The sequence below is a fragment of the Rana temporaria genome, chromosome 2 (genome assembly GCF_905171775.1).
Source record: "Rana temporaria chromosome 2, aRanTem1.1, whole genome shotgun sequence".
NCBI classification, from domain to species: domain Eukaryota; kingdom Metazoa; phylum Chordata; class Amphibia; order Anura; family Ranidae; genus Rana; species Rana temporaria.
The window spans coordinates 128,390,238-128,406,876 of record NC_053490.1 but is presented as its reverse complement, the minus strand read 5'-3'; positions in this window follow the sequence as shown (position 1 = coordinate 128,406,876).

The window sequence follows — 16,639 nt, the reverse complement described above, 5'->3', positions numbered from 1 at the left end:
CACGTCATTGCCATTGAGCCGTCGTATCTTAGGGCGTAAATTCAAAGTGATTCTGAGCATGCGCGCCCATGCGCCGTTCGTTCGGGAAGTCATTTACATGGGGTCACGGCTAATTTTAATACAACATGCCCACTACCTTCCTAATTTGAATTAGGCGGGCTTACATAGGCGGGCATATAAAAACCAGTCAAAGCTGCCCTAGTTTTCTACTTTTTTTTTTTTTTTCACCTTGTCATTTACAAGGTGAAAAAATAAAAATAAAAGCAGAAAACTAGGGCAGCTTTGACTGGTTTTAATATGTGTTCAGATTATTTTAAAAATGATTTTATTTGAAATATCTTAAAATATGAAGAACAATTTTTTTTTGCAACAAAAATTCCACAAACGAAATTTCAGAACATTATTCACACATAATTATTTAAAAAAATATAATAATAACAATTATACTGAAAACACACCTTATGATGATAATAATAATAATAATAATAATAGTAATAATAATAATAATGATGATACAGATAATAAACACACAGCAACACTATACCTACATTAAAAACTTTCCCTTCAAACACTTTCCCTCCAATTATACATCACACAACTGCGCTCTCTCTCTCCACCGCTATCCCTGTGTTTTGCTTTGAATCTTTTAGATTACTTTAAGGTAAGAGCCGGTTCACACTGGGGCGACTTGCGATCCGACTTCATGCCGCCTCAAGTCGTCCCAAGTCGTGCTGTAGAGAAAAACAATGGAAGTGAATGGGAGCAGTGTTAATACACACGACTCAAGGCGATCCGACTTCAGAAAAGGTTCCTGTACTACTTCAATCCAACTTGTAGGCGATTTGTACCCATTGATTTCAATGGAAGTCGCCTCAGAAGTCTGATCACTGTCTTAACTGAAGCTACTTTCCAGGAAGATAACATACATTTCTCAGGCAAACCCCTCCCTCCCCCTCCCTCTCCCAGAGCTGATGGTTGTTTTATTGGCCACTGGAAAGTCTTCTGTCCTGGAGACGACTTCAAGTCGTGTTGTAAATCTCCCCAGATCGCCCTGTGGTTCATGCTCAAGTCGTGTTGGAGTTGCTTCTGAAAGTCGTGCTGGAAGTCGTGTCGCCCTAGTGTGAACCTACTCTAAAGCTTGAAATCAGTAACCCTGTAGCTTATTAATGTGCTTTACTAAACAACAATGTTGTACATATTAGCCACTTGCAACTGTAGGAAAACAATACAAGATATACAGAGTATTACATATATATACAGTACAGACCAAAAGTTTGGACACACCTTCTCATTCAAAGAGTTTTCTTTATTTTCATGACTATGAAAATTGTAGATTCACACTGAAGACATCAAAACTATGAATTAACACATGTGGAATTATACATAACAAAAAAGTGTGAAACAACTGAAAATATATTTCATATTCTAGGTTCTTCAAAGTAGCCACCTTTTGCAGCAGACACATCTCTAGAACTGTTAAGAGGAGACTGTGTGAATCAGTCCTTCATGGTAGAATATCTGCTAGGAAACCACTGCTAAAGAAAGGCAACAAGCAGAAGAGACTTATTTGGGCTAAAGAACACAAGGAATGGACATTAGACCAGTGGAAATCTGTGCTTTGGTCTGATGAGTCCAAACTTGAGATCTTTGGTTCCAACCCCTGTGTCTTTGTGCGACGCAGAAAAGGTGAACGGATGGACTCTACATGCCTGGTTCCCACCGTGAAGCATGGAGGAGAAGGTGCGATGGTGTGGGGGTGCTTTGCTGGTGACACTGTTGGGGGTTTATTCAAAATTGAAGGCATACTGAACCAGCATGGCTACCACAGCATCTTGCAGCGGCATGCTATTCCATCCGGTTTGCGTTTAGTTGGACCATCATTTATTTTTCAACAGGACAATGACCCCAAACACACCTCCAGGCTGTGTAAGGGCTATTTGACCAAGAAGGAGAGTGATGGGGTGCTACCTCTTGAAGCTCATCAAGAGAATGCCAAGAGTGTGCCAAGCAGTAATCAAAGCAAAAGGTGGCTACTTTGAAGAACCTAGAATATGAAATATATTTTCAGTTGTTTCACACTTTTTTGTTATGTATAATTCCACATGTGTTAATTCATAGTTTTGAAGCCTTCGGTGTGAATCTACAATTTTCATAGTCATGAAAATAAAGAAAACTCTTTGAATGAGAAGGTGTGTCCAAACTTTTGGTCTGTACTGTATATATATATATATATATATATATATATATATATATATATATATATTATATATATACACACACACACACACACAACACACATGCACAAGCTAGCTAACCTGAGCATTGACAATGGTCTGTATGTAATAAGGATACTAAAAAGGTACTTAGCTTGGGTTATATTTTGCGATTACCACAGTAAAATATACGACAGGCTCTTCTCAATCAATTTCAGGAAACCAGGAGCTCTCATAGTATAGAATTAGCATCATTCACAGATGAAGTTTAGTCTTGTGAAGTCCCCTCTGGCACAGACTTTCCTTTTTAGCAGTTATTGTTGTTAAAGCGCCCCCCATTCAGCTTATGCTGCTGGTCTTTAATTAAGAAAGTTTGGGTAGCCATTCCCACATGGATGCATCCGTTTACCTCTTCCTGTCTTTTATTAAAGTGGTTGCAAAGTCAGAAGTTTTTTTTTATCTTAATACGTTCTATGCATTAAGATAAAAAAAAAAATTCCATGTGCAACAGCGCCCCTCAGCCCATCTCGATCCAGCAATGTTTCAGGAGATTCTCAGCTGTCCATTGGCTGAGATTGCAGCATGGCACCATTGGCTCCCGCTGCTGTCAATCAAAGTCAGTGAGCCAATAAGGAGAGAAAAGGGGCGAGGCTGAATCGTGTCTCCGTGTCTGAATGGACACACAGAGCGGCGGCTCAGCTTGGGTTCCCCCATAGCAAGCTGCTTGCTGTGGGGGCACTCGGGAGGAGGGAGAGGCCAGAAGCGCTGGCGAATGACCCAAGAAGAGGAGGGTCTGGTCTGCTCTGTGCAAAACAACTGCACAGAGCAGGTAAGTAGAACATGTTTGTTATTTTTAAACTAAAAACTGAGACTTTTGTATCACTTTAAGAAAGTTTGGGTAGCCATTCCTACATGGGTGCATCCCTTTACCTCTTCCTGTCTACATCAGTTTCTATGACACAAACATTTTTTAACTCAAACTTTAGATGGCACTGTAGTATCATACAAGCTATTGGCCAAATATATCAAGTTCAAGTTCAGTCTATTGTTAACTTTTATTAACATTTCTTGGGTTCAGTAATTGACCAGAACTCATCTAAAACAATGGGAGCATCTAAAAATATATTAATTTATATTTGCCAAATATACTACCATAGTATTTATTTTCTCAAAATCCCACCCATACACAAACCACTCAAACATTTAACTTTTAACTCATAATACTATCCCCCCTTCCACCAAGAAACCCACACCTCATGAAATCATAACTCACCCATCCCAGGAACCATAGAAAACCAATCATTACAGCCAAAAAAAAAAAACTTCCCACCACTCTTTACCCAATACAATTTACTTCATCCATACATTCCCAAAAACAACATTAACCATTTCACCTATCTAATTGACATATCTATTGTGCCCCCTCATACCCAATATTCTTATAATAACGGTATGCATATAAATACAGCCTTCCACAAATAATAAATTCACACTTTCTTACACTTAATTTCTCTCTTCAAAAAATTTGAATATTTTGGACATCCCACAAATATGCATTTATGTACGCTTTAATACCTTTACATACTGCTGGCAAAAGTACATTAGCGGTTTTGCCTGGAGTTCATCTTTACTCTTTGCAAATCACTTTCAAATAATGGTGAACACAGTATAGAATGAGTTTTTCATAAATGTATTAAAAATCTAGCTAATCAAATTAATATTTTGGAAATGATTCTTTCCATGAAACAGAATCCGTTTAATTTTACTTACTTGTGTACTTCAAATGATATGTTTGAATCCAGAAATTCTCATTCTCCAGTGTAGTGGTGGGTATCCAAATTCTGCAAATTCTCCTAATTAGTGGGATGCTGGACTTGTTTAATAAGAATAAAAGAAATAGCTGTAGGTTAGATTCTCGTACCAGATGGGATTCTTATTTTGTTTAGTGGCATGTCAGAAATAATGTCACACAAGGGCATAAATGTCTGCAGGGAGATGTAGTTCGAAAGGTTTGCTGTTGGAGATGTACAAGCGAGGAGTGACCACAATCTGCAAATATCAAGCTGTTGCCCATAGCAACAAATTATATTTCTTATTTTCTTAATGCATTTTCTTTCATTGCAGAATAAAAATGTCATTGTAGTTCTAATTTTTGTTTGATTTTAATTTTTTCCCCAATATTATCCCAAAATTTTAGACGTAAGAAAGAAACGATTCAGTAAAATGCAAATAGTTGATTTTGAAAGTTGTACTAAATGGATCTGTGTAACCAATTCAGCTCTTTGGACGTACCCTTAATCACAGGAGGATGGCTGCAGCAGCAGCCATCCTCCTGTGTGGGTTTTGTAGAGCCCGCGACCAGCTTCAAAGTGAAAGTGATGTGCAATCTCTATAGCTGCCAAATACTTTCACAATGCCACGTAGTTCACTTTTACGATTTATACGTAAAGCTTTAGGCATGTAAAGAGAGAGGATTAAAAATGCATTCAAATACATGTCAACGTACACTATATTACCCAAAGTATTGGCTTTACACGCACATGAACTTTAATGGCATTCCAGTCTTAGTCCATAGGGTTCAATATTGAGTTGGCCCACACTTTGCAGCTATAACAGCTTCAACTCATCTGAGAAGGCTGTCCACAAGGTTTAGGAGTGTGTCTATGGGAATGTTTGACCATTCTTCCAGAAGCAAATTTGTGAAGTCAGGCAATTATGTGGACGAGAAGACCTGGCTCGCAGTCTTTGCTCTAATTCACCCCAAAGGTGTTCTATCGGGTTGAGGTCAGGTCTCTGTGTAGCCAGTCAAGTTCCTCTACCCCATGCTCATCCATGTCTTTATAGACCTTGCTTTGTGCACTGGTCCAAACCATTTGGTGGAGGGCAGATTATGGTGTGGGGCTGTTTTTCAGGGGTTGGGTTTGGCCCCTTAGTTCCAGTGAAGGGAACTCTTAAGGCGTCAACATACCAAGACATTTTGGACAATGTCATGCTCCCAACTTTGTGGTTACAGTTTTGGGATGGCCCCTTACTGTTCCAACATGACTGCACACCAGTGCACAAACAAGGTCCTGACCTCAACTCAATAAAACACCTTTGGGATGAATTAGAGCATAGACTGCCAGCCAGGCCTTCACATTCACAACAGTGCCTGACCTCACAAATGCGCTTCTGGAAGAATAGTTAAACATACACACTCCTAAACCTTGTGGACAGCCTTCCCAGAAGAGTTAAAGCTGTTATAGCTGCAAAGGGTGGGCCAACTCAATACTAAACCCTAAGGACTAAGACTGGGATGCCATTAAATTTGTAAGTGTGTGTAAAGGCAGGCATCCCAATACTTTTTATAATATAGTGTATGTCAATGCACATGTGTTCTCTGTGTTTTTTATGCTTTTTGTGGTGTGGGCAAGCATTAGCAGTGTTCAGTTGTTCAATTGAATTTATTACAAATTGCATTTGATGCATTAAAACGTATTTTATCATGAAACCTATCATTGTTAAAGCAATTTAGGCAGCATCTACAATTAGATAAGTGACCATTACATAAAAGACTCATTTAAGCATAATGAAATACATATGATCAATCACAATACATCTAAATATTGACATAGTAAATTCCATTACATCACAAACCAGTGAATTGGTAGGTTCTTCATTTATTTCCTGGATTATTGTTCAGGAATGTGGATATGTCACATCATGATCACAAGTATCTCCTTTTTAGGTTAAATATCCAAATGCTCTATGTATATAAACACAGCCATGTGTATCTCCCAGGCACCAAATCAAAGGGGGCCTGATAAAATAGGGGATCCCTGTGCGACATTAAACCCCCGCCCTTCAGCTTGATGGAGTTCAGGGTGTAAAGAAATGTGCAAAAAAATTGAAAAAACGTTATGTATACTTAATCGTTAAAATATTTACATACAGTATATCATATGTGAAACGTGTTTATCCATCAAATAACACATTCTGCAATGCTATGAGATACTGATACCATGTATAAGTGTACTGTAGTTCTGATACAAGCATCACGTTGCCTATTTGTATTCTGTCTTCATTTATATTGTGCATCCCACAGTTTTCAAAATAAAAAATGATTAATCTATTTCTGACTGCTCCTCATGCCAACAAACGTGGAATAGATGGTGTAGGACTGAATTATAAATTAAGCTGCTCTCTAGAATTAATGCTATTTACTTTAAAATGACTTCACTTGTGTGCTTTATATTTTATAGTTTTATTTTTCAGTTAGGAATTTCAGTTGTTGTATGTCATGTATGTTAGTTGCACTTTTTATAAATAATTTTATATATTTTTGCATGAGAAAATGTTACCATGTTATAAAGAGCTTTTATTATCTAATCTTAGATTACCTATGGACTTCAAATTACCAGAGGGGGTCGTTTTAGTATTTTTTTATGGAAAGGAGAGAGTAAGTTCCTCTTGACAGCATTACCACACATGCACGTCAAGTGTGGTATTTACCATGTTAACATGCATTGCGTTAAGGCAGCTTATTCATTTTTAATGGGTTTACAAAGTAGAACAGCGCACAAAAGACCTGCACCATTTTTTTTAATGCAACGTAACATACAGATGACTCACACCTGTTCACATGTGCATTGTGGTGTGCTGGCAAGATGTGCTGAATTGCTATTCAAAATGAATGTCAACACATGGCTGATAGTGTGTTAACTTGTGTTACCACAGCACATAGGTAGGTCAGCCTAACAACACTTTCTCAAATATTAGATATTATGCATGAAAATTTAGACTATAAAAAAAACTGAGTACTGCAGAAATAAGGAATTCATTTTGTAGATTGTTTATTTTGTATAATTTACTCTTATTTTGTATAATTTACTCTTGATTTTAGTATCCTACTGACAACATTGTCATACCAATCCCCCTGTGTTTTCCTCAAAAGTGGCGCTTTTGAGCTTTGAAGATATATTTGCATTTAAAGTCATACATCACAAAACTCCACGTTTTTAATTTAATACAATTATGACTGGATGGTGGAAAACCTTGGTAAATGACTGTAGCCTGTGATGTATATATTGGTCTATCTTTGCTGTACCATAGGGTTGTTAAACAATAATTGCACAAAAAAAGATGCATTTTAGGTACTATGCAGTATAATAATTTGAAGATTTGAAAAGATACAGCTTTTGATTCTGATTAATAAAATTAGTTATTTTTTGGGGAGATTTAGAAAATTATTTAACTGATTAAAAGTTTAACCCACAAATAGAGCTTACTTTTAGTGGCATTTGATCACCTCTGTGGTTTTTATTTTTTGCTAAACAAACTAAAAAAGAACAACATTTTTGAAAAAAATAAAGTTTTTCATTGTTTCGGTTAAAAAATGTTGTTTTCTCCTTCACTGACGGGCACTGATGAGGCAGGACTGATGGGCACTGATGAGGCGGCACTGATGAGTTGGCACTGATGGGCACTGATGAGGAGGCACTGATATGTAGAATTGATGGGCACTGATAGGCGGCACTGATATGCAGCACTGATGGACACTGATAGGCGGCCCTGGTGGGCACTGATGGGCAGTGACTGGCGGCACTGATGGGCACTTACAGGCGGCTGTGATAGGCACTGACAGGCGGCTGTGATAGGCACTGACAGGCAGCACTGATTGGCACTGATAGGTGGTACTGACAGGTGGCACTGATGGGCAGCACTGATGATGGGTTACTGACAGGTTTTACTGCTGGACACTGATTGGCACTGTGATGGGTACTAATTATCACTGATATGGGCACTGATTGGTACTTATATGTGCACTTGCAGATGTTTTTTTTTATAGGGCACTGACTGGCAGCTTATGGGCACTTTTTAGCAGGTGATGGGCATTTCTGATGGGGCTGTGCTGATAATCAATGTACTGATTATCAGCACAGACCCCCCCTCTGACAGGGAGAGCCGCTGATCGGCTCTCCCTCTCAGTGCGAATGGAGGAATGGCATTTACTGGCACTTCTGATGATCAGATGTGATTGGTCACAGCTGATCACGTGGTAAGAAGCATCTATCAGTCAGATTGACACGCAGCACTCGCGATCGCTGCGCTGCGCACCCTCGCGGATGTGTTCCGGCATTTTATCCTGCTGGACATCATATGATGCCCAGTCAGAATAACAAAGCCCCTTCTCGTCCGTAAATCTGCTACAGTATATGCCAGGCGGGAAGTGGTTAAGAAGCATAAATCACAGAATTAAAGGGGTTGAAAAGGTTTCTTTTTTAAAAATAAAAATAACAATCATGTTATACTTACCTGCTCTGTGCAAGGGTTTTTCACAGAGCAGCCCTGATCCTCTTCTTCTGGCATGCCCTGCCAGTGCTCATGGCTCCACCTCTTCATCGGGTGCCCCAACAGAAAGCCGCTTTTCATGGAGGCACCCGTGTGGGCTCGCTCCTGAGTCTTGCTGCTGCCTCCATTGACACAGACAGTAGGACTTGTCCCTGTCCCCCACTCCCATGGCACTGGATTTGATTGACAGCAGCGAGGGTCACTAAAGGAAAAACATTCTTTAGCTAAATAGCTTCCTTTACCTTACTGCAGTCCTGTTTTCATGTCCTCATTGTTCGTTTTTGCTTTGATGTTGCTGTAATCCTTCTCTGTTCTGAACAGTCTGTTTCCTGATGAAAAAAGTCATGGGAGCCTTTTCTCAAGGAGGTGTGATTACTGTGTGTCTTAAACCCCTCAGAACCAATAACTTTCATTTACAAACCATCACTGCCCTCTATTGGCTCTGTGTCTCTGTACTTCACAGAAGCATGAAACTAGATGCATAAACGAAAGTGAAACTACAGGTACATTATATGATTGATTTTTATCTATTTTTAATCATTTTTAAAAGGAATCAGTTAACTATTATGTCTCTATACCCTGTAAACAGTAATTTCAGCAAAAAAAATAAAAAATTCCTTTACAACTCCTTTAATGGATTAATATGAAAAACCCTGAGACTTTACAATCACTTTAAAGATGTACTTATAATTATTATGTATGTTCAATTTATCTTCTGAGAAAACTGGAGGTAATGGTAGCCATGTTTTTGTTCTAAAGATCTAGGCCGCTTTCACACTGGGGCGGGAGCAGCGTTAGCGGTAAAGCTATTTTACCGTCAATTTCTCTGCGCTATTCGGCCACTAGCGGGGCAGTTGCCTCTGCAGAGGCGCATTGCCGGCGGTATAGCCACGGTGTCCCATTGATTTCAATGGGCAGGAGCGGTGGAGGAGCTGTATACACACTGCTCCTTCTCCGCTCCAAAGATGCGGCTAGCAGGACTTTTTTTGCTGTCCTGCTAGCGCACAGCTCCAGTGTGAAAGCCCTCAGGCTTTCACACTGGAGAGACAGCAGAGGCTGTTTATGGTCGGTTTGCAGACACTACAGTATTTTTAGCACAATAGTGCCTGCAAACTGCTCCAGTGTGAAAGGGGTCTTAGGGCAGAAGCTGATGATTCTCATTTAGCTTAAAAATGCTGAAAACGTAGCTTAGTAGTTTCCACATTGTATTAAGACTACTCACATCGCCTCTTCTATACACTTTTAAGTGGACATTTTCTTAGAATTACGGTATATATAGGCTCATTGATGAAAGAAGAAAAGCATCTTCTGAGAAGGGAATGATTTCTATAGAGTTTAACATAAATGATGTGTGTCACCACACCCTACATTTCTATCAGACAAAATCTCAATTTATGGGATGGGCAAGTTAGTAGAAAAGTGTAATTATCCATATAACTGACCTCTTTTTACAATGTTCATCCCAGTTTCCTATGTCCTAGGATCAGTGCTTTATGAAGCCAGCAGCTTTAAGGACAGGAAATGATAACTGTGAGACAATGATTGCCAGGTCACTAATTACATTCAAAGGTTGCCCGTGAAAAGGGAGTGCTAATTAAGTACATAATGTTTCACACCATGCTCGATAACTGCTGACTTTGACCACTATGTAACATACATTGACCGTCAGCATCACGGTAGACAATGAGATTAGCCAAATCATTCCTTCGTTACATCAACAGAAATAGCAGGATTACATTTTGTATGCATATCTGGGTTGGAAACCTTTTGTACAATAAGTTGAAAACCATGGGGCAAATCCACAAAGCAGATGCGCCGACTTAACTCGAGATTTCTAATTTTACTCCGCACGTATCTTTGCGCCCGATCCTCAAAACGAAAAATCCGGTTTTTCCGTCCTACTTAAAATAATTACTCCGGCGCATCCTCTGACGCAAATTACGCTAGTCACGCCGCTTTATTTGATAGGCAAAGATGCAAATGAGGGAGATAGGGCGATCCTCAAAATTAAGTGTGTGCGCCGTAGATTACGCCCTGTGCGCCGTAGATAACGCCCTGTACGCACCTGTTAGTTTTCTGGAGCAAAATTAGACTTTATAAAAGCAGCCCTAATTTTACACCAGCCCTGTAAAGGTCTGCTGAAGCAACACCATTTAGGAAGAGCTGCCAACACTTCTTTGCTTGACTTCATTGTGACTGCCAAAATGCCCGGGCCATCAATGATTATAACGGCACTCGCAACTTTACAGGCGCAGAGAAGGAGGAGGGCACAGAGGAGGAGGGCACAGGAGAGGGTATACCGCCCACGCCAAGATCTCTTTGGCATGACTGCGTCTGAGGTCATTGGCAACTTCAGATTTAACCAGGAAGCCATCCTGGACTTAACCAGGATCCTGCAGGATGATCTGAACACCCCAACCCAACGATCCCATGCCCTGCCAGCTCACATTAAAGTTATGGCCACCCTGCATTTTCTGGCCACTGGGTCTTTTCAGAGAACATGTGGAGGTCTGGCTGGGATGGTACAGTCCTCGATGAGCAGGTGTGTGCACCAGGTTGTCCCTGCAATACTGAGACGCATGGGCAGTCAATTTGAAAAGCCCACCCAGGAGGACCAGCGAATGAAGAGCATGGCCGACTTCTATCAGATTGCCCGATTCCCACGGACCATCGGGGCCATTGACTGTAGCCATGTGGCACTACAGCCCCCCCATGATACAGAGCACCTGTTCAGGAATCGCAAAAACTGGCATTCCATCAATGTGCAGGTAATCGTAGATGCCCATGGCCTCATCTGGCATGTCTGTGCCAAATTTCCAGGTTCGTGCCATGACAGCTACATCTTTAGGCAGACCAACATATCACGTGAATTGGAGCAGAACGTGTATGGAGACAGCTGGCTGGTTGGTGAGTGACATGTGTGTCAGGTATGACTGTCCCCCCCCATGATGCAGACATCACATGGGGCACATGCATGACTAATATCCTCCTGTCTTTTCCCTTCCAGGTGACTCTGGATATGCCCTGGGACCTCACATGATGACCCCATTCAGGAACCCCCAAACCCCAGGAGAGCAACGCTACAACGAGGCTCATATTCGCACCCGGGCAGTAGTGGAGCGTACATTTGGGCTGCTGAAGTCCCGCTTCAGATGCCTGGACAAGACTGGGGGTACACTGTTGTATTCCCCAGACTTTGTGTGCCAAATAATAGGGGCTTGTTGCATTCTTCACAACTTTGCAATGAGAAGGGGACTGGAGATTAACTTACGTGCTGACCTGACCCCCCACCCAGGCAATCCCCCCCTAGCCCACTCTACCCGGTCTACTGAGGGCACAGTAGCCAGGAGACGCCTCGCAGAAGGCATCTTTTCTCAGTAAATGGCCAGAAATCATGTCACAATGATATTATTTGTTTTCACTGCAAACGCACATGAATTATGTGACAATGATATTATTTGTTTTCACTGCAAACGCACATGAATTATGTGACAATGAGAATGTTGCTTTGCACAGTAAACGCACATGTTTAATGACACATTGAGAATGTTTTTGTCTCTGGAAACGCACATGATTTATGTCACAATGAGAATGCATGAATGCACACCACTGTGGTCCCTAGCACAGACACATCACATGCACATCGAATTGGATTAGATCCAAGTACCCCCCCCCCCTTTGGTACTTGGGAGCAGTAACGCCCCGCCATGGCTCCAATTATGTCACTGTGCATTCATACACCATTCAGGAACCTAGGATGACTTCTCCCTGGTCCTGGGGATCCCTTCTCCACCAAAACTGAGGGTGACACCCTTATTTTGTCAGGAATGCCACCCCCCACATTCACACATCATTCACACACATAAACCCAATCATAAGTACAGTATAATAAACAAAATTATTAAACAAAAAAAAAGTACCCCTGGTATTTAAGTCCGGCGGCGAGTGCTCCGTCTGGGCTGCCCACGGGCAGGGGCACGGGCACGGCCACGGGCACGGCCACGGGCACCTGGAGGATCTTCACATGGGGGGGAGCAGGGGAGGGAGTATCTTCATTGGGGGGGGGGAGCAGGGGAGGGAGTATCTTCATGGGGGGGGGAGCAGGGGAGGGAGGAGCCTCCCCTGGTGTCTGACCTCCGGCTGGCCTGCCCTCCAAGGCCACTGCTATCCTGTTCAGGCAGTCAGTGATGGCAGCCGTATTGGCCTGGCCAGCCCGTGTGTTGTCCTGCACAGCCCGGGTGTTGTCCTGCACAGCCCGGGTGAGGGCAGTCACCTCCTGGCCCACGCCTGTTGTGGCGGTATGCAGGGACCACAAACAGGTGATGACACCCAATGAATTGGTGGCCACATCACTGAGTGACTCCCTCATTACATCCAGGCTGTGCTCCATCTTGGCCATAGTTTTTTTGATGTCACCCAGACTGCGGGTCTGCTGGGCATTGTCCCTCAGCAGACTGGCCGGCAGATGCTCAGACCCCCCCCTGGTCTCCTGGGTCGCCATCCTGCCTGCCCCTGAGGCTTGTGGCCAGGTAGGAGGGGATAGAGTGACCCTTGTGGGTTTGCGGCATGTTGTGGGAGGAGTGGGAGGGGCTACCCCTGATGGTGGCCTGACTGGTGCCAGCCTCTGGGGTAGCCTCTGGGGGATCCTCTGGGGTAGCCTCAAGGGGAGCCTCTGGGGTAGCCTCAAGGGGAGCCTCTGGGGTAGCCTCAAGGGGAGCCTCAAGGCTAGCCTCAAGGGTATCGTCAAATGTCATCAGATCTGTGGCAATAATGATTTCCCGGCCAATCTGGAGATCTTCTTCCTCCTCCCCCTCATCCTCCTCCCCCTCATCCTCCTCCCCCTCAGCCTCCTCATGAGGGGAGGTTTGGCCACTCCCCTCCCCTGGGGACTCCTCAGCAGCCTCCTGTCTTTGGGGTGGTGCAGCAGCCTGGCCTGATGGCCCAGCAATCTCCTGGTCATCTGTGGAAGACACCAAACAATCACAGGTTTGAGGATCCACACACTTGGCACATGTTCCCTTCCCCCACCCACACATGCTTATCACCAAATAGAAAAACAAAAAGCTTACCTGGCCTCACAGGAACATCAGACTGATAACCAGGCAGGCCCACCACCTGCTCTGGCTCGAAACACCGGGCCACTGCCCATTCCTCCTCAGTCAGCCGTATGGGGCATGGTCCCCCTCCTCCAGTGCCCCTCCTATGCGCAGTGAGCTTGGCCACCTTATTGCGGACCACGCTCCTCAGATCATTGATCTTTTTCTTAATGCCAGCGGGGGTCCTCGTCTCCCCTCCCCCCGCCGCATTTATGTGATCTGTTATTTTTGCATATATCCTCTTCCTTTGGGCCGGGGAGGTGTTCCGGCTATCAGGCCCATGTAAATATCTTCCATATTGGATGATATACCTGGCAAGGATTTGCTTTTCAACATGGGAAAAATTCAGCTTCCTGCGTTTGGGAGCCATCACAAACACCACACAGCAACAAGAAAACTCACAGGACAAACACACAAAAATACACACCAAACAAACACACAAAAATACACACAGAAGCAGACAGCTACTACAAAGTCAAATACAAACACACAAAAATACACACAGAAGCAGACAGCTACTACAAAGTCAAATACAAACACACAAAAACCAAACACAAAATCCAAGCAGAAAAAAACCAAACAAAAAAATTAGCAGAAACAATCAAACAAAAATTACACTTATCACAAACAAACAACAACTACTATCTACTACTCCTCCAACACTTCTCTATCACACACAACTTACCAACAAACACTGACAAACTAAGAGCAGAAGCAAATTGCTCATGGAAGGGAACACAGGGAAATACTTTTGCAAATGAAGTGTGTTTGACTGGAGCTAGTTAAGCACAGGGCGATCCTCAAACTAAGTACACTTGGCCTTTTACCTATCTCACTGATTGCGCCAAGCAAAGTTCTGCACATGCGCAGTGAGCAGCAGATTCCTGCGCGCATGCGCAGTACGGCCGGACCTTCATTTGCATGGGGTCACGGCTCATTACAATGAAGCACGCCCACTTCCTTCCCACTTGCCATAACCCCGCCTTACGCCTCCGAATTTAGGTTACGGCAGGCGCAATTTTGTGCGCAAATGCGCTGTGGATACGGCAATTACGACACCAACTTAGGGCGCCGTAACTTAAATGACATAAGTTTGAAAAAACTTATTTTGCACCGCTGGCTGTGGATTTGGCCCCATAACCCTTTCTGTGCATCTCCTTGTTGGAGAGATGTAAACCTATACAAATTCAATGTCCTTCAATCACATATTGAGGCTATTTGGTAGAAATGTATATTCATATAGATCAGTTCATTTATCTCTAGCTGTGAAGATTTGAGGACAGTTGATAAAATATAAAACTCCAGTCCTTTCTTGATCTAAAAATTATATATTTTTGGTGGTTTGTAGTGAATCTGTTTACATTATATTCAACCTAAAACATATTTCTTTCTGTATTTTGTATTTGCTCAAATAAATTATAACTTTTCTACAGTGGTCACTTTCAGACCATATAATGCATATTGTGTTGATGTTTTGCGAAATTATGGCATCTGTTTAAAGTTCCCCCTGACCACTTTATGCTTACCTCTCCTATGCTTCTCTGCAGATCCTTTTTCTTTTTCTTCTTTGTATGGAGGATTAATTGACCTCCTATGATACAGTTCTCATGCCTAGTGGCCAACCAGTAGGCCTGAATGCAATCATAGAGGGCGACTTTACTGCTCTCTCTGAGCTCCAACACCTGAACACAAGTATTTTGGTAGTGGCTGCGACAAATAACAGAGTGGCAGAGCAGATAGGCCGCGTACACACGATCGGTCCATCCGATGAGAATGGTCTGATGGACCTTTTTCATCGGTCCAAACCGATCGTGTGTGGGCCCCATCGGTTAGTTAACCTTAGGTCAAAAAAATAGGAACTTGCTTTAAAATTGAACCGATGGAAGCCTAACCGATCGGTCAAAACCGATCGTTAGTATGCAAAAGCATCGGTTAAAAACCCGCGCATACTCAGAATCAAGTCGACGCATGCTTGGAAGCATTGAACTTCGTTTTTTTCAGCACGTCGTTGTGTTTTACGTCACCGCGTTCTGACACAATCGGTTAATTAACCGATGGTGTGTAGGCACGACGAACCATCAGTCAGCTTCATCGGTTAACCGATGACAACGGTCCTTAGGACCGTTCTCATCGGATGGACTGATCGTGTGTACGAGGCCTTATACTAATCTTTTGTTAAAAAACAGTTCACATGTAAAGTATGCATGTTGACGTTGTAATTATCATTTGTCATCCATTCTGTTTTAATAACCTAAGATTGTTTTGGCATGCTTAACCAGGAAAACATTTGAAAAATAAAATTTACCACAGTTTTTTCAGTTTTCCTGAATATATTTTGTTGAAATATTGTTGACATTTAGCAGTGGCATCCTTGTCTATTAATGAAAGTGAAGAGAGAATGCTATTTAGGGATTACAAGCAGGAATGGTCACTGTGGTCCCTTGCTGAGCACTGCAATGAAAAATTAAATATGTTGCTACTCTTAATTGCCACGCCACAGAAGGAGGCATCTGGATGGCAGGGAAACCATATGATGCAATATATGATAATCATTTATGAAAGGCATGACTTTATAAGACATAACTATGCCAAAGTAGCCATTTTGAGAAGTGAATAAAAAAAGATACGCTGGTTTTTAGAGCAGGTTACCAAAGGCATTCAATCTCTGAAATAGGTAGGTCTATTTTCTTATTTTAACACCCCAAGATATTATTATAGTTTTAGGTATTGCTCTAAGATTACATTTTTTTTTTATATAGTACTTTATGATTATTAGCATAATTCGATGAAAAAAAAGGTATGGAATACTTATTATTCACTGCATTGCAATGATATTACCTGTGTAAAGCAACATGAAATGCAAAGGGGCTAATTTATATTTCCAGTATGTACCATTGAAGGCACTGCAGCACTTAAGCTACAGTGTGAAACCCTTAACATTGACAAACGGTAGTAGTTTAGATGCACGGAAAAGCATTTGAGTGTAGCTGACCCCTTTTT